The sequence below is a fragment of the Cyrtonyx montezumae genome, unplaced genomic scaffold (assembly GCF_038088225.1).
Source record: "Cyrtonyx montezumae isolate F1298 unplaced genomic scaffold, pur_monq_1.0 scaffold_13, whole genome shotgun sequence".
Lineage (NCBI taxonomy): Eukaryota > Metazoa > Chordata > Aves > Galliformes > Odontophoridae > Cyrtonyx > Cyrtonyx montezumae.
Window position 1 is genome coordinate 3,505,501 of NW_027071859.1, and position 4,706 is coordinate 3,510,206.

At 58.1% G+C, this 4,706-nt stretch overlaps 1 long non-coding RNA gene across 1 annotated transcript; it reads left to right on the forward strand.

Annotated features, from left to right (window-relative positions):
- Positions 1-185: 185 nt before the first annotated feature.
- LOC136044960 (uncharacterized) lies at positions 186-3,144 on the forward strand. Its single transcript, XR_010621868.1, has 3 exons — positions 186-271; positions 733-973; positions 2,940-3,144. It is a non-coding gene; the product is annotated as an uncharacterized LOC136044960 (long non-coding RNA).
- The last annotated feature ends 1,562 nt before the right edge of the window (positions 3,145-4,706 follow it).

A 4,706-nucleotide genomic window follows, 5' to 3' on the forward strand; every position in this document is an offset into this window, starting at 1 on the left:
GGGGCCGGGCTGCTTAAAACCCTCGGGCAGTCTCCTCCCCGTCCAACCTCCCCCCCCTTCCTCCCCCCCCCCCCCCAGGGCCGTCCTACACCGGCACCGGGAGATGCGGAGGGGATGCAGGAACCCACCTCGGGGCGGGGTGGGGGGGGGATAAGTAGGTTAGAGCAGGGCCTAAGGCTGGAGGGGGGGTGATGGAGAAGTCAGGGAAGGGGGGAGCAGCCGGGAAAGGTGAGAGACAGCGAAGCCCTGGAGCAAAACCTTTGTCCCGCAGGTAGGGCCGGTGCTTTAAGCTGCTAATGGCCACCCCCCGGGGCTGGTGTTTGATGTGGGGAGGCTGAGATCTGCAGGGAGGGGTCTGTGGGAGAGCGGGTGGGAATTAAATCAAGCTTTTGCTTGGCCTCCAGCTGCCCTACCCCACGTGTGTCCGTGTCACCCCAAAGCCACAAGTGGGGGCTGAACAGCACCTCCACTTTGGTGGGGAGCAGCTCCCTGCCCAGATCCCCCTCCCACGGGGTTTTAATGCTCTTTTCACACGTGGGGGACCCACTGGGGAGGTGACGTTGGTTTTTGCCCGGCGCTGTGGGACAGAGCGGGCTCTGGGTTCTGGTCCTTCGGTTTTGGGGTCAGAAAGCTCAGTTTTGGGGTTCACCACTCGTTGCTTGCAAAGGCAAAGCCCCAGCAAACGCTGCTGGAAGGGGAGCGAAGCAAAACGAGCTGCTGTTTTCCACGCAGTAAATGGATCTTAGAAAACCCAGGGCCGGTTGGGGTGGAGAACTATGGCCGGAGAACCAACTCTCGGGACTGATTTCGGTTGAACCAGCAGATCCCCCAGGTTGAACCCCTCCGCCGGGCTGAATTTAGCAGCAGGAGAGATAACCGGGAGATAAGGGCTGATACCCGGCAGGACAGCGGGAGAGCAGACGAGGGAAAGGGGAGAAGCTGGAGGCCGAGTCCCACGGCACGTCAGGAGTGGGTAAGGATGGCAGCGGGGTGGGGAAAAAAGAGGGTTTAGGGGAGCTGTGCTTCATCCCAAAATGCAGGGGGTGGACAGGGTGGGGTGCTGCTGGGTTAGCGTGAGCCCAGTTCCCATCGGGGTCTCCAAAGAGGAGCGGGATCCCACAGAGGGGTGGGGAAAGGAGTGAATCCCTCTCCTGCTCACAACAACAACAATAATAATAATTATAATTAAAAAAAATGGACTCAACCCAAAATTGAGTCCAAGGAAACAATAGGAGGAAGTTATTGGGGGAGGCCAAGAGGAAGGGGCTTAATGAGGCGGCAGCGAGCGGGAGGAGTGGGGATGGGGAGCGCAACCCACCTTGGTGCTGGGGGCAGGAGGTGGCGGGGGGGGTCCGTGGGGGTCCCCTCGCTGTGTGGGGCACCCCCTTGTTGCGTGGGGCACCCCTCGTTCTCAGGGAGGCAGAGTGCTAAGGGATGCCGGGCTCTTGCTGTGCTGATGGGGTGCAGAGGGGCTCTGTCCGTGTTCCCCCCACCCCAAAAAACAAAACTTTTCCCCGCTCCCCAGTGTGGCCCAGCTCCCCAGTCCCACTCGCTGAGTGGTTTGCCCACGTCACGTGGAAGTGGGCGGCGATGAGAGGAAAGAGGTGGTGGTGTTGGAAGGGTGTGTGTGTGTGTGGGGGGGGGGGGTTGGTATCTCTTGCACCATCAGCCGGGCGCCAGGTTTCATTGCCATGCCAAAAAGAAAAAAAGAAGGGGGGGGGGGTGGGGGGTGGGGGAAGAATAAAATAATAAAATCAAAGCATGGGTATGCCCACACGGCCGGGCAGAGAGTCTAACCTCTCCACGCACCCAAACGGTGCCCACCTCGCAGAGGTACAGGGCACCCAGCAGCCCGATCTGTTTTGGGATGACCCCAAAACAAACAAGGGAATTGCTCCAAGCTGCTGCCCCGGTGGTCCCCGCGTCTGGCAGAAGCCACTGGATTTAACGGGGTGATGTGGAGGCTGCCCAATGGGGGGGGGGGGGGGGGGGTCCCACCGGGGTCTGCTCCCTGGGAATGATCCTCATACCCCGAATGTTCCCTGACACACACACCCACGAGTTCCCAGACACACGCAGCCCAGAGCCCCAGGTTTGTGATGTATCTGGGAGGCTCCGAGGTACCCCTGAATTTTGGGCTCTGAGCGGGGAGGAGGGAGAGGATGGCCGAGGATCTGCGGGCAAATCTCCGTCCGAAAGAGATTTCTTTTCTTTGGATTCAGGGAGAAAGGGGGAAAAAAAAAAAGAAAACAACTAAAGGGGGGAATAGCGATTCGTGGGAAGTGCATCCCAGCTCCGGAGCTGCTCCCAGCGGCTGCCCCGATCCCATTGAGCCCAGGGAAGGGACTGGGAGAGATCGGGGCAGGCAGACCCGCGTAGGCAGGAACGCAGTTACAATCACCTATCGAAATAATAGAAAGAACAGCAATAGCAAGAAGAGCAGAGCGGGAGAGTAGAAACCACAGCAGTGCTTTGTGAGGAGAGATGTGTGCATTTGGGGTTTGTTTGGGCTTTTTTCTTTTGCACGTGGGGGAATGAATTGAAACGCTTCCGTTGAGGTTACACACTCCTGAATGCAAACACCGCGTGCAGATGGCACTTAAAACCCGCTGGGCACTCGCAGGAACGCGGGTGACGTGGAAACACGGGGATACACTCCTGCCTGAATATGCAGCGTGATTTCTGTCTCCCGTGGGTAAATCCCGTGGGGCTCTTGGCGTGCCGAGAGGGGAGACACGACCGAATGCATCTGTCTGCTTTTATTTTATCTTCCCAAAGCAGCTGCCTGCCCAGATGTGCCGTGTCCCTCTCTTCTCCTTGCAAGATCTCCCACGTTTCCCCTACCAGAGAAACCCTGTGTTGAATTCCTCCCGCGCATCATCGCTTTTATAATTATTATTAGTAGTAATAATAACAATTTTTATTTTTTATTTTTTAAGAGAAGAATTTCGATGGAAAACGGTTACAGCTTTGCGAGCTGCCGCGCCGGGAGTGAAGATCTCAAGGATCGGCGCTGGCTTTGGCTTTCCCGGAGCCCGTTGGCCAAATAACACCAAAACAGAGCCACGAAAACCAGAACCGGACCCATCTCCCTGTGCGGGGAAAGCCGAGCATCGAAAACGCTGCAAAGGAGCGGGCGGGGAGACGCGGGGGGGAGGGATGCGGGATAGGGAATAGACAGAGGGATGCGGGTTGTCGTACACCCTCTACCCCCAAAAATATATTTCTATATATTAAGCGTCATAATTAAAAACGAAAGCAGAAGTCGGGATGCTGAGGAGCGCAGGGAAAATCAATCAGTCCATCAACCGCAGCATCAGTGCATCAGTAGGTAAATCCCAGCTCGCAGCGAGCGGCTGCGAAAAGAAATCACGGCGCTGCAAAAACGAAACGGGGCAGAAAAGCTCTCGAGGAAACGAACCCCGTCCTTCCCACGCTGCTCCCCACCCGTGGGGGGGCGGTGAGGGGCCGCTCCGAGGCCGTTTTCTCCCGCATAAGAGCGTTGGATGCGAACGAAGTGTGGGACCGGGGTTGGGGACGCGCGGAGAACCCGTTTCCAAGTTTCTCCTCGGGACCGAGCTGAGAATTGATTAAAAATCACGCACACGAACACAGGCGAAATGTTTGGGGGGGGGGGGGGGGGGAGAAGAAGCAGGAGGAGAATAATTCAGCGCAGGGAAGGGGATCATTGGATGAACGCAGCCGGAGGATGAGCGGGTAAATTAGACGGATGCGTAAATGCGCCGAAAGCGCAAGGGTATTTTTAAAGGGTTTTTTGTTGTTGTTCCAAACCGGGAGGGGTCTGTCCCGGGGCGGGGACACGGTGCTGCTGCACAGAGCCGGGACAACCCGAGCCCGGCTATAGGGACGCGCCGCGGGTCGCGGCATTACATATATACATACCCTCCGGTCTATAGGATCTATGGGTCTGTAGGTCTGTGGATTTATAGGTTTATAGAGCGCTAGGGTTATAGGTCTGCAGAGCTATAGGGTTATATATAGGTCCGTACGGTGGTAGAGCCGTAGGTTTCTCATTTCTAGGGCCGGGGTGCGGCAGCTTGGGGCTGTGCAAGGCGCTGATGAGGAGCGGCCGGTGCAATGTGGGGTGCGGAGAGGGGGGGTCTCGAGGAAAAGGGGAGCGTGGGGGGCCGGCCTGGCTGCCCCCGGGTTTGGGGCACGGTCGGGCCGGGCGGGAGGAGCACTGAGAGCACGGAGACGTCTCGGGGCGGCACCGCGGCTCCGGGAGCTGCCTCCCTCCGCTCCGTTGGGTATTTGGGACCGGGGGCTGGGTGCTGCCGATCCCCTGCCCGGCAGCTCTTTGTGTGTGTGTGTGTGTGTCCCAGACTGAAGCAGAAGGGGAACCCTCAAAGCGCCAAACCCCGCCGTCAAATTTAGGGCTGAATCCGCCTCTCCAAAGGCTGCTCCTGCTGCTCCGAGGCTGGAGGGGGCCCCGCTCAGCCCCCCCCCCCCCCCGACCCCCGCTTATCACATCCACCGTCGCACCTCCAGAGACGCTTTCCTAAACAAACCTCGCAGCTGTATACGGGCCGACAGAGGTCTTAAAACATCCTCCCCCCCCCCCCCCCCTCCCCAGCCAACCCCCTTTAAAGGCCAGGTACTGCAGCTGCAGAGAGGGGTAATATCGTTTTTATCCCTCTCTGCAGCCCCCATTGCTCTACTTTTCTTTCTTTCTTTCTTTCTTTCTT